Source organism: Oratosquilla oratoria, chromosome 18 (assembly GCF_046742065.1).
Source record: "Oratosquilla oratoria isolate Oo_2021 chromosome 18, ASM4674206v1, whole genome shotgun sequence".
Lineage (NCBI taxonomy): Eukaryota > Metazoa > Arthropoda > Malacostraca > Stomatopoda > Squillidae > Oratosquilla > Oratosquilla oratoria.
In genome coordinates this window covers 56,324,718-56,344,963 of record NC_134794.1, presented here as the reverse complement: position 1 = coordinate 56,344,963, position 20,246 = coordinate 56,324,718, and the positions used below count along the sequence as shown (strand labels likewise).

Here is a 20,246-nt window from a genome sequence, read left to right as displayed (position 1 = left end):
ATATATACATATATTTACATATATATACATATATATGTATATTTGTATATGTATATGTATCTATATATGCATATACACATATATTTACATATGTATACATATATATGTATATTTGTATATCTATATATATATATATATATGTACATATATATAGATGTATATATATATATATGTATATATTATATATACATACATACATATATATGTATATATATTATATATACATATATATATGTACATATATATATACATAACCTTGGTTTCCTGGTGTATTCCTTGGTGACTATGGGTAAAAAGAAGTCGTGAACGCCTGTAACTATAGCTCAGATCATAGCGCTTCACAAAAGTGGGCTCGTGACAAGAGAAATAGTGGCGAATTTTGGTGTGAGTGAGCGATCTTTGAGAAACTGGGTGAAGCGTGTCAAGACCAACGGTGGTGTCGCGTTACCGTTTGCTAAAGTCGGCCTGGCCCCTCGAAGAAGACATCTGTACGTACTTTGATCCTTTGACATTGCTCAAAAGGTAGATAGAAAGTAAACCTACCATAATATAGAATAAAAAAAAACAAAACAAAAAAAAACATGTCTGCTCTGTGAGGTGTCAAAAAAAGAAAAAAAAAAAAAAAATGTCAACAGACGGGCTGCCAAGCTGGGCTACAGTAGCCACCGGCAGGTTAAGAAACCCATATTTACCAAACGACAGAGGAAACTTAGGATAGATTTTGTACTTGAATATCGTGATTGTACTCATCAACAATGGTCTGAGGTACTTTGGAGAGACGAAGTCAACATCACCGTCACCTGTAACCGTCGTGGACATGTGCACTGGTCCAGAGGTAGCGGCCCACTAGACCCACGGTACACCTGTGGAACCACCAAACACCCAGACTCGCTCATGGTTTGTGGGTGTTTCTCCGCTCACAGTGTTGGTGTACTAATAGTGCTCCCCAAAAAGCAGTATATGAACCAATATAATTATCTGGAGGTATTGTGTGACAATTTACCTGATGCATTTGATAAGTGTGGGGCTACGGTATCTATGCAGGATGGCGCATCGTGCCACACCGCCAGATCTGTAGTTGGGTGGCCTAAGGACTGTGATGCGAACTTTAATGACTGGCCAGGCAATTCCCCTGACCTGAACCCCATTGAGAGCCTGTGGTCAATAGTGAAGCGAAGTTTGATGGGCAAGGATATTAGTCCTATTCCACGGCTCGAGTCTGTTGAACGTGAGGCATAGATTAATGTATCTCCCACCACCCTCAGGAATTTGTGGGAGAGTCTTCCTAAACGGCTGAGGGAAGTGGTGAAGGGTAAGGGAGGCAGCACCAAGTATTAAAACCTCGGCAAGTGTGCAAATATTTTTTTTACGGTATGTGCTTGTATTTTGGTATGTGTGGGGCGGCCGACATAATGCCGTGACAAGCACTCTATAAATATATACATATATGTATATTTTATGTCTTACGTATAAAATGAAGCCTTACATTCCCTAACCATGAAACCGCATTTGTATAATCTATATCTAATCTCCAAGCCATTTCAGGGATGCAATTTTCAACAGAGCTCAATGTTAACAATAAGATTCTTTTTCTTGATGTTTTGGTGGATGCGACGTCTGATAACTTTAAAACTATGGTGTATCGCAAGCCCATTGATAGCGGTAAATGCATGAACGGTCTTGGTGAATGTTCTCTTAATTATAAGAAAGGCGTTATTAGGGCATATGTCCGGCGGGCAACTTCCAATTGTTCCCCTTGGCATATGCTCCATTTAGAACGTACCTGCGCCAGATGCTAGTGAACAATGGTTACTCTAATCAAGACTTTGATAATATAACTAAGAACTTACTAGAACGTAAGGTTGCTGTGAAAACACCGGACCAAACCAAGACCGTTACTGTATTTTATCAGAATACTTTTTGTAGCTCTTACCGACAAGATGAGAAACAGTTAAAAGACATCATACATAGAAATTGTAAGCCAAAGGGTGATTATGATAGTTTAAGAGTAACTATTTTCCACGATAACCTCCGCACCTGTTCCCTTGTTATGGAAAACAATCTGTCTGGAAATGGCGGCATATTATCGAGAACCAATGTTATATATGAATACCGTTGTACTTCTGGGGACTGCGCACCCCGTAATTCTACATACATTGGGTTCACGACATGCCAACTGAGTAGACGGTTGTCCCTACATTTACAGCAAGGAGCAATTAAACAACACCACCTCCAATATCACCAGGCTGTAATTGATAGGGAGACTAAAATGGAAAACACTAGGATAGTAGCACACTGTACCAAAATTAAAGAATTAAAAATGCTTGAAGCCATCCACATAAGGGAGAGAGCCCCAATAATCAACATTCAATCCAATATGATTTCTGCCATCTCGTTATTTAATTCTTCCTCCAGAATTGGAGCCCAACGACAGCAACGCCCACCTCCTTCCTCTCCCCCTCCTCCACCTCACCAACCCCCACTTGACAAGCGTGGTGTCCCAGTGAGACGACCTTCCATACCTGACTCCCCCCTCTCCCTCCCCCTTCCCCTCCCCCGCTAAGGCGAAGTGTCCGCCTACGCAGAAGGTCAAGATCCTTCCAACGTTCCCAAGTGGCCTATATTTAATCCACGGTGTCTGTACAATATTGTCAATTGTGTATCACGTAGCTTTGTAAAGCTGTGACTTAATTCTTGTAAAATATTCTGAAGATGACTTCCTGAAGTCGAAACGTCAAATTAAATATGAAAGACTACGGAAGGCTTGTATTTGCCCCCCCTCCCGAAATGAGATCTACTGTGAGAAAAATTGAAAATCTCAGTAAGAAGATTAATCAGTGTCAAAATGCTGTCGTGTTTAATACAGTGTATATATATATATATATATATACACATATAAATGTATGTATATATATATATATATATATATATATGTATATATATATTACACACAGGAACCCACAGTCGGAGAAAGAATAAACTTCGAATAAAGAAAAATCCTATATTTCGGCTATCAACTGTAGCCCTCTTCAGGAAAGTACAATTGTACATGGAGTATTTTGAGTGTACCCTTTTGCCCAGCATCAAACCGCCCGAGATGATTTGGCTCAGGTACGTAGACGATATCTTTTCGGCGTGGGATGACAGTTGGGGCCCATTTGAAGTGTTCCATGATAAATTGAACCAATTGACCCCGAATCTTAAATTTAAAGTTGAATGGGAAGAAGGACACCAAATCCCTTTCTTGGATATTTTGTTAAGAAGAACTGATGATAATTTATTCTTTACAGTGTACCGTAAGCCCACCCATTCAGGCAGTTATCTCCACTTTTTTAGCAATCACCCTGACAATGTTAAGAAAAGTGTTGCCTCTGGCCTTTTCTTGAGGGCTTTCAGGATTTGCAGTCCTCAACTTCTGGACCATGAGATTGAGGTGATCAAATGTCAACTTGAGAAGTTGGCTTATCCACTTTGGTTTCTAGATCAAGCCCTCAGTAAGGCTAGGGCCAACCATTTTAAAACTTCCGTCCCCTCAAGTTTTCACCGCTCCTTTAAGGACATTTAAAAAAATTCCATTTAATAATACCATCAGTTCTTCTACTAAATTGTTTCCTCATGAACGTCTCACTATTGCCTATCACTATCCTAACACCGTGCGTAAGCAAATTGTGAACGTTCAACAAAAACCGAAGGAAGTTGAGTCACCTGGTGTTTATTGTTTGCCCTGCAAAGATTGTGATTTGGTTTACTTGGGTCAAACCGGGAGAGACCTGAACACTAGATTGGCAGAACATAAAAGGTCAATTAGGTATGGGCAAGAAAATTCGGCTGTATTTCTTCATGTCAAAAATAAGAATCATTCTTTCGACTGGGGTAAGGCCAGATTAGTGTTCAAGTCCCACTGCGGTTTCAGGAGGAAAATAGTCGAATCAGCATTAATTGAGGAATGCCCTAATATTAATATTTCTAAAGGGCAGTGGACACCTGACATTATCTCACGCGCAGCAGTAGCCAAGTTGATGCGGACACTACATCCTCCCCTCTCCTCACCTCCTCCCTCCTCCGCCACCCCAGATTGCCCCGCGCCTGAGTGAGGTCAACTGTCCACATCTCTTCTTACTGTAGTTTATAAGTCCCCTCTGTTCTCTATCTTATGTACTTTCCTGAAGAGGGCTACAGTTGATAGCCGAAATATAGGATTTTTCTTTATTCGAAGTTTATTCTTTCTCCGACTGTGGGTTCCAGTGTGTAATTTACAAATGTGCTACTACATTTCTGTTTAGAAATATATATATATATATATATATATATATATATATATATATATTTATACACATACATACATATCCCAATGGCTTTTCCCCTTTACAAGGGAAATATAAAAAATGAAATCCACTTCCACTCATTCCACCCCCACATACTCCACTCCCATCCATCCCCTCCCTCTCTCTTATCTTATCTTGGCTCCTCCTGGGTGATGGGTCATCCCTGCATCTCGCCCACTGTCCTGGGTCAGAAGCAATGTCGCAAGACACAGCACATCCACAGCAAGGCCGCTTCACTAAATCGGCGACCCCCCTCTCCGTCCCCTCATGCAGAAATGGAGACGACGGTGAGAAATCCCTTCGGGCTGCGTCGGTTTATTTTTCTCACATGAATTGAACAGCCAAGGCGACATTACACATCCCTGACGAATTCCCACCTTTACCTCAAACCACCCACTCTCTCCATTACTGAATCTGATACAAGCTTTACTACTCTCCTAAAAACTCTTGAATGATCTTAAAAGCTCTCCTCCTATCTCATATATCTGTAATACCTCTCACAGTGCCTTCCTGTCTACTCTTTCAAAAGCCTTTTCCAAATCCATAAAGGCCCCAAAAAACATCTTTACCTGTTTCTAAAGTATTCTCATATATCTGTCTTGCTATAAAAATCTGATCCACGCAACCCCTACCTGTCTTAAACTCACACTGTTCCTCACCAATTATTCCCTCTGTTCCTCTGTTCCAATTGAGGAAACAATAGGTCTAGCGGGGTTGTTACATTTATGAGTCTTAATGAGACCCGCTAGACCTATTGTTTCGTCAATTGGTTCTGCTTCTTACAAGCTATCCAAATGGCTAGTTACTATCCTTAACCCTTTAGTTACTATCCTTAACCCTTTAGACTCTAAAGGAGGTAAATCTCTTCTTCTCATGTTACAAACACTTCTGATTTAATAGACAAACTCCATGATATCAAACCAAATTATAAGTTTACATTGGTTAGTTTTGATATAGTCGGTTTATTTACGAAAGTCCCCATAGATGATTTATTTTAACCTCAAGATGAATTTAATAAATATGTTCTTCCATTGCCATCATCTACATTGATTGAACTAATTAAGGTATGTGTTAAAGATTGTAAGTTTCAATTCAATGGTAATTTCTATTCCCAAAAATTCGGCATGAGTATGGGAAACCCTTTATCCCCAGTTTTGAGTAATTTATACATGGAATTTTTCGAAACTAAAATATTACACAAAATCTTCCCTCCTAACATCCCTTGGCTTAGGTATATTGATGACATTTTATGTCTTTGGCCAGAAGATAAAAATGTCCATGATTTTTTAACCAAATTAAATACCCTTGTTGATTCTATTAAATTTACTTTAGAAATTGAGAAAAATTGTACCTTACCTTTCTTAGATTGTACTATCCTACGTCATGACAACAGCCTTAAATTTAAAATATATCGTAAACCAACCAATGTAAGCTCATATATTCATTATTATTATTCTCATCCAAATAGTATTAAACGTTCAGTTTTCTCTTCAATGTTTCTTAGAGCTTTCCGTATTTGTAGTCCTGAATTTATTGATGACGAAATCAGAAATGTTTTTAACATTGGGCTAAAATCAAAATACCCTAAACAATTCCTTAATATTGCTTACAATTTTGCAAGGAAATAATTTTTAACCCCTCAGCCAAAACCACCTTTTAGTTATCATAATGTTTTAATTTTGCCATTTCAAGAAAATTTGTTAAGTGTTACAGAATTATTGAAAATATTTAACGTAAAGGTAGCTTTTAAAAATGATAGTAAAGTAAAACATATGCTCACCAATAATAGTATTGAAGTTAAAAAAGGATGCATTTATAAGATTCCTTGCAAAATGTGTAATCAATTTTACATAGGTCAAACTGCCAAACCCTTAAATATTAGAATTGAACAACAAAACGAAAATGTTAGGGATGGCAATAATTCCAGTGGAATCTTCAAGCATATCGAATTGAATAATCATCCAGTTGATTGGGGTAATGCCCATGCAATCTATTATACTAACAACATAATAGTAAGAAACTTAATAGAGTGTAGTTTGATCCATACCACCAGTGATCAAAATACCAACCTACACAAGGGCTTATATAAACTTGACAATTTTATCTGTTAAGAAATAAGCAAAATAATAACAGGTACAATGTAACCCTGCGACTGTGACCTAATGTCACCCCACCCTCATTAGTGGACGCATTGACCTTTGCGACCTGACTTCACCGCCTTGCAGAGGGTAAATGTCCTCTACCCTTATGTAAACTGTCCTTGTTCCATTCTCATGTATATATAATCTATGTATTTCTATTACTATGTACTTTTTGCACTGAAGATGTAATATACGAAAGCGCTCTGCTTCGTTAGTTTCTTTTTCCAAGTGGTCTACTTTGCATAAGTGAACACACGTACCCGTGTTCTTATTAGCATATATACATATATATATATACATATATATATATATATATATATATACATATTTATATATATATATGACGTAAGCGGAGTAGGAAACACAGGAGTCTTGAGTTTATTCCTGACTAGTTTCGCAGGTGTGCTTTTTCAATATATATATATATATATATATATATATATATATTATATATATATATATGTATACATGTATATATATGTATATATATGTATATATATATATATGTATGTGTGTGTGTGTGTGTGTGTGTGTACACACACACACGACTGGACGGCGTAGTAGTAGCGTTCGCGACCGCCACTAAGGCGGTCCGAGTTCGAACACCAGCAAGGGCTGAAGAAATTTCAATATAGCTGCGCTGCGATTCGTTACTCCAACTCTCGTGGGCGGGAAGTTGGTAGTGTGTTTGCGTGAAAGGTCACAGCATTACTCATAGATCGGTCATATACGAGCTCTGAGCTCTCTTCTGGGAGGGATATATATATATATATATATATATATATATATATATATATATATATATATATATATTTACTGAGTTAAACACCACAGCATTGTCACAATTATTTATCTTCTTCCTAATATTTTCAATTTTCCTCACTATAGTTCTGACTTTGGGAGGGTGATCGAAAACCAATTGTCCAAAGTTATTCAATTTAATAACAAATTCGACGTTTCGACTTCAAGGAGTCATAAAAATAATTACATTTATCACAACACAATTACACAGAACACAGAACAACTACATTTTTACTTGTCGAACTCTACAATGTAGTCTAATGCATGGTTTTTAGTTGGGTACATGGCAAAATTGACTCCTAGTCCTAACACTTCTAATTCATGGCGAGAGAGAGTGATATCAGATAAATTTACCACATTTATTTTCTGTCAGTGAAAACTTGGACCACACACTGCTGTTACATAACCTAATTAGTTTCTTATTAAGAATTTCTAGATGTTTATCACTAATATGGGAGGCTTTGCTAATAGCTGCTCTGGAAAGTAAATGGTAAGTACATAAGAACATACATAAGAACTTAAGAATGAAGGAGACTGCAAGAGACTATAAGGCCTACACTAGGCAGCTCCGTATCCATCACCACCTGTCATCCTCATCCATAAAGTTGTCTAATCGTATCTTAAAACAATTGATAGTTTCAGCGCTTATTACATGGTTACTAAGTCTATTCCATTCGTTGACCATCCTATTAGTAAACTAATTCTTGCCTATTTCCTTCTTAAATCTAAATATGTCCAGTTTAAAACCAATACTGCGAGTCCTGCCCTGTTGTTTTAATATGATGACCTTGTTTGCATCATCCTTGTTAAAGCCTTTGATCCACTTGAACAGGCCTCATTTTCTTAAGATGTCTTCTAGCAGATCTGACTTGTAGGTAGGCTGCATCACTTTCCAAGGAAGCAAGTTTGATGGATTCCTGCAAGAAATCCCTGATGTATGCGGGGAAACTGTATCCCAAATTCTTATGTTTGAGAAATTCAAAAGACTTTGGATACACTTGTTCTTCTAGGCACTTAGATAAAAACTGACGTTGGTTCTTCCTTTTCTTGCTGGCTATAAGGGAAGTTTCCAACCGGCGATAAGCCTTCTTAACCTCATCTTGTTGTTGAGAAAGGCGGAAAGGCGAAGAGAGTTCCATCGTGGGTGTAAATCACAACAAAGTAATGTCGTAGCACATTGGTAAATTAATACTAATGACCCACTTTCGGAGAAGAATAGGCGAAAGTAAAAAGATCCGTATATTTCGATCACTATCTGTGATCCTCTTCCGCAAATATGGCTACAGAGAAAAACATGTATTTATACAAAAGTGAGGTAAGCAGGTAGGTCCGGGGGCTCAGGTCACGTGTCTGGCGCTACGTGGACATTGGTGGGTTTTGTCCACTGTCAGTGAAGAAGGTAGCAGTTTATTTATAGCTAAGGAAGTTATACAATCTGGTGACCATTGGCCATTGGAAATATTATATTCAGGAAAATTATTTATTAAAGAGGATGTTATTATTTTTCTTCTAAAACTGCATTTAGATTTGTAAATTATTTCAGCGTCGTCCCAATTTATTCGATGGTTTTTATTAGCGACATGCTGAAATACGGCGGAGTTTTCCTGCCCATATTTAACAGAGTTCTTGTGCTCTTTGATCCTAGTAGTGAGGTCTCTACATGTTTATCCCTAAAATATATTATTGCAATCTAAACAAAGTAATCTATAAACTCCAGGAGTTGTATTACTCTTTGATCTGTGATGTACATTGACAACTTTACTGAACAAATTATTGGGATTGTGGATGAAATTGACTTTTTCTTTTGGTAACAATTGAGGCATATCATTGATTGATTTATTATATGGTAATTTTATGCAATAATTATCCCACTTGTAATTCATAGTGGAATGGAAATCAGATTTATAAAAACTAATTTTGGTCTTACTAAGGGCTTTTTGTAAAGACCTCGACGGGTATCCTAATTTTGTTAATTGATTTCTTACTGATATTAGTTCCATGTCTAAATATTGTGAACTGCATATTCTCAAAGCACGTAAAAATAGGCCAGAAGCGACACTATATTTTATTTTGTCTGGATGATAGCTAAAGAAATGTAGGCAGTTCCCTGTATGGATGGGCTTCCTATAAATTGTAAACGATAAAGACTCCGAATTTCTAATTATCAAGATATCTAGATATGGTAATTTGTAATCTATTTCCCATTTCACTTCCACTTTGAATTTGATGTTATTCGTTAAGTGGTTGAGTTTATTGTGGAATTCTTGGAAGGAACCCCATTCATCATCCCAAACCGTAAAAATGTCATCAACATATCTGTACCAAAACATTGCGGGTGGTTTAATTCCATGTCTTGTAGACATGTTCAGTTAAAGACCAGAGCTAATTCTATATCCACGATCTTCATAGTGATTTTCTCAATTTTTCTAATGGTTTGTTTGTATCTTGAAGGGAGGTCAAACACAAGGCTTCCGAGATCCATGGTGTTATTATAGCGAAAAACATTACACAAAAAATAAAATACAAGCTTTCAGTTGAATCATACCAGGTACAGAAAAAAAAGTAATATAGGACAAAAAACCCAGGCTAAAGATAAACAGTTTATTGGAATAGGTGTGACATAACAGAGTTTCATGGAATAGGTGTGAAACTACTCAGCAGAGTTTTGTCATGCGTGTTTTCACCTTTCCTAGTATCAGTATAAACATTCCCTATATAAGGAGCATGACCTTCACTAGAAGTTACATTCAAATCTGTAACACCATGGAGTTCATCAAAACTAATAAGGGAGGGCCCAAGCTATGTGCAGGAGGTTATATGTTTATCAAGAAGAGCGCCAACAAGACAAGGATCCGATGGGAATGTTCCCAGAGAAGTGCCCTTTCGTGTAAAGGGAGTCCTCACACAGATATATACAGATGAAGGAGATGGCTGCGACAACACCCCACAGCCATGATCCTTATCCTGCTCATGTCGCAGCTGCAAAGGTGAAAGCAGCCATAAAGGACACAGCTACTGCAAACCGCTGCAGGCCAGGACATATTGTAGCAGATACACTTGTCCATCAACCTGTAAAGGTGCGAGCAGCCATAGGGCGCATTGTATCTATCAAGCGTTCTGTCAGACGTCTTCAGGAGGGATGTGTTCCAAAAGATCCTGCTTCTTTGCAAGAACTTAGGATTGAGGGGGAATGGAAGACCACGGGGGCACCAGACAACAGCAGTTTCCTTATTTATGACAACGTCTCATCATCCAACAGGATCATTGTATATGCAGCTGATGAGGGGCTCAAACATTTGTGCCGGAACTCCACCTGGTTTATAGCTGGCACATTCTCCTCAGCTCCCAGGCTATTCCAAGTGGAAGTGGACATTTTCCCAAGAGGAGCAGTTCTTATCTGCGCGTCGAAGGTATGCCCGAATGATACTAAGTTTGCAACGCTGGGGCCACTCACTTGCTCCATTCACTTGCCCCGAAGGAAGTTGCAAACTTCTCCCCAATGATACTTATATTGGTGTTACCACTACTTCTGTGAGCAGAAGGCTTACAATACACACCCGTGAAGGAAGTATACGCAAACATGATACAAACACACAACAAAACTCCAAACAGACAAGATTTAGTTCATAATACAAAAATGCTTAAACAATGCAACATCAACAAGAAACTACACAAAATGGAAAGAGTCTACATTACACAATACACCCCAATAATTAACATACAGACGGACACGGTTAGTACTTTACAACTACACCGCGAGGCTGCGTGGCAACGAGGATCAAACGTCCGGCTACAGTGATCTGATGTCCAGCTACAGCTCGCGGATACGAAGCCCTCACACCCGTCCAGTACCTGACGATTAGCTACATCCTAACTCTCCAAGTACCTTCATTTACTCACATTTGATTAAACACTGCCCTGTACGTTTATTGTTACTTGCCTGAAGATGGTTGTATGATTCAACCGAAGGCTTGTATCTTAAATTTTGTGTAATGTTTTTCGTTATAATAACACCATGGATCCCGGAAGCCTTGTGTTTGATCTCCCTTCAAGATATATATATATATATATATATATATATATATATGTGTATATATATGATATATATATATATATGTATGTATGTATGTGTATTTGAATATATATATATATATATATATATGAATATGTATGTATGTATATATATATATATACATACATATATATGGATATGTATGTATATATATATATATATATATATATACATATATATATATATATATATATATATATATATATATATATATATATATACACACGTGTGTGTGTGTGTATCATGCGAAAACCACTGTTGGAGTAAAAAAGACTGGAGACAGGGAATCTATATATTTCGATTGCAAACTGCAATCCTCTACTGTATTAAATATCTCCTATTTCATGTTTTGGTTTCTTAATGATGGAGGTGCGTAATGTTGCCCATCATAATTCTTGGCCTCAATGATAGATGCACGCCTAAAATCATTCACGATCGTTTAGCTATATGCTAAAATTAATCGTGACCAATCAATATGACATTTCAGACACTAAACACCACAAGTCATCAAACTCGGAGAGTTCCAAAACACGCTTACACTCCATTTTCTTTACTCTTTTGGTTTGATATGCATCATTCTCCCACTTATATCTATTATTCTATATTATCTCCTATTTCATTTAACATATCCCTTCACATCTACTCTTTAGCCTCTCACTTTTCTTATTACCCTCCATTTGGACCTCCGTGCTCGGCCTCTGAAATTTTTCAAGCAAATATTCAGCTACGGTTTCTACATTATTTAGATTCGTCCAAACAACTGGCTGCGGCTATTATATATATATATATATATATATATATATATATATATAATATATATATATATATATACTGTATATATACATTACATATATATATATATATATGTACATATGTTGTATGTTTCTTAAGACAGATTGAACATTTTTAGAAGCTCCGCCTTGTCGGAAGGCGCGCCTAATACGGGATTAGATGAAATTGAGATTAGATCTTCCAATGTTACGTGAAACCTGGTCGGGGACTAGTACAGTCCTTTTAACCATCACAGGTAGCATGGTCGCTAACGTCTTGCCCTCGTGATTTTCGACGCACGGGTCAGGGTTCGTATCCCATGGCGGAGCTTCTAAAAATGTTCAATATGTACATATATATATATATATATACATATATATATATATATATATATATATATATACATATATATATATATATGTATATATATATACATATATATATATATATATATATATATATATACATATCAATCAAGGATTGCAAATTTTAAATTAATGGAAAGTTTTATAAACAAAAATTTGAATGGCAATGGGTAATCCTTTGTCAGCTGTTTTAAGTAACATTAATATGGAATTTTTTGAGGCAAAATTTTAAATAATATATTTCCCAAGAAGGTAAAATGGTTTCAGTATGGTGATATTCTCTGCATATGGGCTAATAATTAAAATCTTGATATTTTTTCCCCTAAATTAAATGACCTGGTTCCTTCAATAAAACTCACTGTGGATATTGAAAATAATTCAAACATTTCTTTCTTGGACTGGAAAAGTTACAGATGCTGTAGGCAATTTAAATACAGCGGTTACCGTAAACCTACCAATGTAAATTGTTATACTCACTATTATTCTGCTTACCATGTTAGCGTTAAACAATCAGTATTTTCTTCCAAGTATCTGCAGCCCAGAATATATTGATGATGAAATATGTAAGAATTGTGATATTGGAATGCAGTTAAAATACCCAAAGTTCTTTCTTGATAATTATTTAAAACAAGCAAAAAGAACATTTTATAACACTGAATCAAAACAGAATTTTGACAACACAAATCTTTTGGTACTTCCTTATAATGAAAATTTGACTGAGGTTCCCAATGTTCTAAAAATTTTTTTTAAGTAAATGTTGCCTTTAAAAATACTGCTTCTGTAAAGAATCTTTTTATTAAAAACTCCCCAGATGATCCTATGGGATGTGTGTACAAAATACCATGTAATAACTGTAATAAATATTATGTTGGTCAAACAGGCAAAGAATTAGAAATCAGAACAAAACAACATAACAATAGCATAAAGACTGGTCAGGAATCTAATGCTCTGTTTACTCACATTAGGGATTTTGACCATCCTATTGATTGGAAAAATGTATAAAAAATTATAGCTTGTAAGAAAATAGTTGAAAGAAATATCAATCAGGCATTATTAAACGTAATTATGATCAATTCCTTAATAACAGTTTAGGTTTGTAAAAATTAGACCTATTTATTGTTAAGGTTATTTATAAAAAATATTGTAAGAAATGAGGTAGTGTGGCAACGTCTGCCCCTCAAAACCTCACCTGAACCGTGACACCTGTCATCAGCTTGGGCGGTCACCTTCCCCATGCGTCAAACTTGACTTATATATATACTACCATACCGTACTCTGTACTTATCCATTCTCTTGTGACCCTTAAAGATGTGAAAACTTCACGAAAGCGCTCGGATTCAATTTTTTTTCCTTTCCCTGCGGTGTTTAGAATAATATATATACAATATACATACATACATATATATATATATATATATATATATATATATATATATATATATGTTTGTGTGTGTGTGTGTATGTATATATAAGGTAAGCATGATGTGGATGTGCTGCGTCTTGCTGCATTGCATCTGACCCGGGCAGTGGGCGGGAGGCAGGGATGACTTCATCCACGAAGAGCTAAGATAAAAAGGGAAACAAGAGAGTGATGGATGGGAATGGAATGGGTGGACGTGGGTGCCTGCTCACACATCAATTGGAATGGGAGGGAGTGGATGCGCTCCTTTGACTCTGCTACCTCTCTTATAAGAAGAGAGAAGAAAACCCTTGGTATATAGATAGAAAAAAAAGTCTCCATCAACTGTTTCTCTTCTTCCCTTTTCTCCACGACCATCTTCCTTAAAATCCTTTATTTGGTTTGACATTCTTTACCCAACAGGCTTCTCAACTATCGTTCAACAGATTCCTATAATATTCTTCTCTCCGGAAGGACATGGGCTGTCTCCAAAGTTCTCCCGCTTCGGACGCCTCCTCGCTCTTTCCCGAGAGTTCTCCGTCTCTCCTCTTCGCCTCCAACATCCACTGTCTTTCTCTCAGTTCCTGTGATGATTGGCCCTGTTTACAACTCGCTCCTCAAGTTGTCCTTATCAGTGAGTCTGGAGAATTGCCTCCTCCTCTTTGAGGTTCCATCAATCACATTCGCATTTGTTTTTTCTTTTCTGGCAGCCGTTTTCTTTTCCTCTTGAATAAGGTTCCTGGCTTTATGGAATCTACTCTGGGCAGTGGCGGATGGCTTATCAGTTGAATGTAAGTCATTCACTAAAGGAAGTTCACCCCTCAACACGGTTCATTGAGCAGGCCAACGTGGTGGAGGGATCATTCATGATTTGTACTTTCTTGGAGGGGTACACTTACCTGTTGATATTTGCCCCAATTTCTTATCCCTTGAACTTCATTGTCCTTCAGCATCCCTTTTGAAATCCACCCTTTTCCCCTTGCTATTCTACAATTCCCCCACCCAATCTCTCTCTCTCTCTCTTGCCCTCTCCTTTCTATCTTTATAAATATCTTTTCCCTTTATAGATATCTTTTCCTTCTCGTACAAACCTGCGCTTCTCACTATTCCTCTCGAGCCCGAAGCTTCAAACAGCCGTTCCCTTGAAGAGGGAGGATCCAGTGTGTCACCGCTCTAATAATTTCCTTTGTGGCCACTGTATCCCATACAGAAGTTTTGCACAGTGTCCTTTTAGTATCAAAACCATAGTTCTGGCTAGAAGAGTCACATCAATCAAGGGATGTTAAAATAATCTGTTAAAGAGGACAGTTTGAATGAAGACATACGTTGTAAAATGCAACAGAAAGAATCATTCGAAAAAAGATTTACCCTTTCACTAAGGGGACGTGTCCCTTAACTAAATAAAATCGTCTGCCGACAGTTAGAATAAAGGTTTGTTTTACAAAACCCTCTGGGTTGCTGTCAAGAAGGGCTTCATTTTCTTCCCGCCAGAAGGAAACTCTTTCACATCCTTTGGTCTTCCACATTTCACCTGAATTAATTTTGGAATTCATACTTATTTTACGCCTGGTCTGCGACATATATGAAAAGAAAAAAAGTGGAAGAAGAAAAAGACGAAGAAGAAGAGGAAAGGGGAGGAGGAAGAGTAGAGGAAAAAAGAAAATTAAGAAGAAGACTGTTGATTTAATTAATTCTTTATATACCCAATGCCCACCTTGCTTCTCTCAAAGCCTCCCTAACACCGTTTCGATTCTTCATTTTATTCTTTTGTTCCAATACTTTTCTGCGAAGGCTGAGCACTATGTCAAATTCCCTTCCCACCGTTTCGTTATATATTCTGACGGTTTTGAAACCTTCTCCACAACCATTGTTATCATAAGAATGACAAGTTTATTTGCATGCACCTCTCATTGCCATATGTATCACTGACCTCATTACCATGGTCATTCTAACTATAAATAAGGTTAAGTCTATCACAAGCATGGCAATGGGAATTTTAATTAAACACTTATCAACAATAAATGTCATCTTTATTGGAATAGATCCAATAATATGAACACCGATAATGATGAAAATGATAAAAAGTACAGTATATGAAAATAAATAATAGACACACCAATATATAACAATAATGATAATGTTTATTAAAGTCTCAAGAAAACCACGAAGTCCGTGAATGTTAGTGGCGTAATCGGAACGGCGGTGGTCTAGCATTTGCTTTGTTGGTTCGAAACCCTCACTTCTCTCAGATTCAAAGTTTTGACTGTTACGTACCCCAACAGGCTACGCGCAGAGTGCAAAGGTAAGACTTTGTCCACACCTACTTGCCTCCTGGCATAGGCTCCTTATTTCTTTTGTTGCCACAACTTTCTATGACTGGAAATCAGCAGCTTTCTCTGTAGTCAGCAACTGCCTTCAGCCCCTCTATACACCTCTGCAAGAAGAGACGTTGGACGTCTGTGTTGTATCAATGTGGGTTTATTTCTGTATCACTGAGTGGCAGGGGAAGATGAGGTGGTGGGAGAGGAGGAGGAGGAGGAGGAGGTGGAAGAGCAGTCATCGGTTATTAGTTTTCTTTATGTGTAAATGTGGAGGACAGGTAGCTGATGCAAACAGTGATCTAGGTCTCGGTCCGGATGCACACCTTTTGATGGAAGTGAGGAGGACTTTCGTAGAATTTCAAGATGACTGGCAAGGAGATCATTTTCACCTCCTTCTGTCCTGGGGCATGGATCACCACATACAGACAACCATCGCTGGCTTCTTGATAACGTTGGACACTTGGATGGACGGAAAATAACACCAAAGTTGTTGACCAACTCCGTACGAAGTGATAGCCGTCCAACCCCGGTATGGGTTATAAATCGACCTTTTCGTCGCACGTGGCCTTCCTGAAGAGCCTAAAGAAGCGAGTCCTGGAGGCTGAAGAATGCCGCGTCAGTTTGGTTTCTCAGTCCTTTGTGTTTCCTGTCTTGCTGTACAGATGTGAGGCATGGATACCGAATGCTGACTTCAAGAGCCGTCTCGACGTCTTTGGTACCAAATTATTTGATGGAATCATGGGGTATTACGGGTATGAGTTTATATCAAACGATCTACTGTACCGTGAGGTTCAGTATTTTCTCTAGAATATAATTCGTGAACGTCAATTCTGGTTATATGGGCACTACGCTTCACATTCACAGGGTCTCACACACGACTCGGTGGTGAGGTTGTAGAGTCCCCTATTGTCACTACGGCGGTCCGGGTTCGAATTCTGCCTAGGGCTGAGGTAATTTCAGTATCGCTGCGCTTCAGGCCGTTAATCCAACTCTCGTGGACGGGGAGTTGTGTGTGAGTGTGCGTGGAAAGTCATAGCATTAGTCATAGATCGGTCATACGAGCTCTGAGCTCTCTTTCGGGAGGGAAATAGCTGTCGATCACGAGTCCAACACATGATCCAAAGACTATGGTGAATCACAAGGGACAACTCTCGATGGGGGGTGGGTGGGATGGAGGCTGACAGAATTCAAACCTTAAGCGAGGCAACTGATTCTGTCGAGAGCCATTTGGAATGGGAAGGGTGACTACATAGGCGGGGCTTCCAGAAGGTACAGGGCTGGGTGTTTGTATAATGACGTCACGCGAAGAGGCGGCCCGCGGCCTCAGACCACCCTCCGCTCCCTCTCAACGCTTGGCGCTTTTCAACTTCACACTTACCTTTGCTTGTATTTCTTTAAAATGATCAGATAGAAGACATCATTGAGATTACATTCGATTATTAGTAATGGAATAAGAATAAGTCTATGAATAATTAATAGGCAGAGTTTAGGATATTTGTAGACTTCGTGATTATTTCATTACACACTTATACTCTACAAATATACTAAACTCTGAACCTAGTAAACCACAAAACTGTCTTGATGAATTTGACTTAGAATTATCTAAAGGACACAGTCGAATTCCATGAAACTTGTGTCTGTGGTACTTCACATAAACAAATTGTTATCCAGACTCTGGGAATCACAAGCTTTCATATACTGCTAAGGGTAAGAAAAGGAAATATTTGTCGTCTGCTAATTTGCATTCTAAAACAGTATACAATGTCATCTCTTGGTATCAGTTCTGATGACGTCATTATGTATGCCAGCCCAAATCATATCAATTATCAATATCGTCCTGTAGCGAAACATGATTCCTTCAGCAATATTGAGATTTTTTCATCGTCTTTTGAGTGTAGTTTCGACTCCCTAAATATCTTTGACACCAGGCAAGATGTGTGGATAGAAGTTTTCGTCTTGGTGCGTCATTGGTGCTTACCTGTGTGCATATTGATTCTGTAATGCTGTTTTTGGGAACCCAAAAAAGCAAGGATAGTATAAGTGACGTATTCAATATTTTTGCAATGTGCTCATACACAAATTGCTGTACATTCACTCGACGCGTCCTGGATGCCACAAAAGCTTTGTAAACAAAGATTTATACAATGTAATATATATGTTTTTTCGTCTCGATTCAAATGTGCCAGTACAAAGTTTTACGATAGTCAATTTGTTACTACTGGATAAAACTAATTATTCTTTACACGATAATTTATATACACTTTTCTAGATTGTTTACACACAATATAAAAACAAAACCTTTACTACAAGCATCGCTAAGAACATACTAATCCGTTCCAGTCTTTTTTTTATTCCTATACTACACGCCCTATCTTCTGTCTTGCTTTATTTCCCTTTTGCTATGTCTATTCTATGTAATTTATTTGTTATAAGCTTATAATTTCTCCTGGTTTTATTTTGCTAAGCTTATTTATCTGATAAATTTAATAAAATTGTCCATAAACAACATCTCTTATCATTCGTTTTGCACATGCTTTAGAAAAATCCATTTAGTATTGTTGTAAAGGAATCTAGCGCCATCATTTAGCTCCCCGTGTATGCTCTTATATGAATATCATTGATGCTGAGCGGTCATCGTAAGCTTTCTTCTCGTCTTTCTCTCTGGGTTCTATATGTTATTGACATATTATTATTCTCCACCTCTTTTCTCCTATTGTTTTCTTCCCAATCGGGTATTTTCCTCAGTAGTTTTTTCTTCATTTTCACGAAGAATGAACAAAATCTATGACGTCACTGCGAAGCAGATGGTATCACGGGTAGGTTTTACGAGAATGGCTGAAGCAGACGACGTAATTTCAGATTGCAATAGATAACGAAAGAGTTTTTGTGTAATTTATTTAGCTTTTATCTATCGTAAAACATATTCCGGTAAAATTAGACACCTCTAATTTTCAAAGTGGTTACACTTTATGAAAAGTATATCGTTAACATTCATTGTGTAATGGTGAAAGTATATTGTGAAACGAAGATGTGTTCTGCGATACGTAGGTTGTTTAAATACAACTAATACGTAAATCAACTTTGTGTGTGTGTGTGTGTGTGTGTGTGTGTGTGTGTGTGTGTGTGTGTGTGTGTGTGTGTGTGTGTGTGTGTGTGTATCAGCGGGGTGAAGATGCCTACTTCGGCACCGAGTTCTGTGCCTTATGCACCTACATATATTTATATAGTATGTATGTGTGTAGTGCAACAGTACAAGTCATGCCTTAACGTTATATTTAGCCTTTATATCGAGATTGCGCAGCGTCAGTGCAGCATGTAAGGTTGTGTGACTGTTTTTGATAGGCGTGCGTGCATTGGAAAAGGATAAGAAATTTTGGTGTAGATGCTACAATTGTACTTCTTATAAGGTACAATACTGTCCATTATTAGTAGAGAAATTAACGGAGCGTTTAATTTGCAAACTTACAGGTTACAAGTACTCCGAACTACCTATTATTCATGAAATTATTCTTATCTAATCGCTGATCATCGAATATAAGCTCAATAATGTCTTCTATCGTTATTGAATACTGACCATTTAAAATAAATACATGCAGAGGTAAGTATATAGTTGATAAACTCCAAGCATTGAGAGGGAGCAGAGAAGTAACTGCTCGCGTGACGTATAAACGCGTGATCAAATAAACATCCATGCTTACCTTTCAGAGTCCCTGGGCAACGGCGTCGGCCTGTTGGGTGAATCACTGCTTCCACCAAGCATTTGCGCCAAAATGATTATTATAATGATGATGATTCGATATTACTTGATAACATTAGACGATTTTATTCAGTTGTATGACATTCATTCAATAGTTAAGTTACTTATATAAAACAATTACAATGATAAAACATACCAACAGAAGACGTTTCGGTCCATAACGAGGTCGGTTTAAAAAAATCTTAATAATTCGAACTGTGTGGCATCAAAAACACCTGAATGTGAGTGCAGAGCCTTTATTTATATGACGTTCAGTTTGTTAGAGTTTTATCAAGGACTAATAAAGGCTCTGTC

The 20,246-nt window shown here is 37.6% G+C and overlaps 1 protein-coding gene across 4 annotated transcripts in view; it reads left to right on the top strand.

Annotated features, from left to right (window-relative positions):
- Positions 1-20,246, top strand: part of LOC143035250 (ATP-sensitive inward rectifier potassium channel 12-like) — a 309,593-nt gene that overhangs the window by 6,614 nt on the left and 282,733 nt on the right. The window lies entirely within an intron of this gene.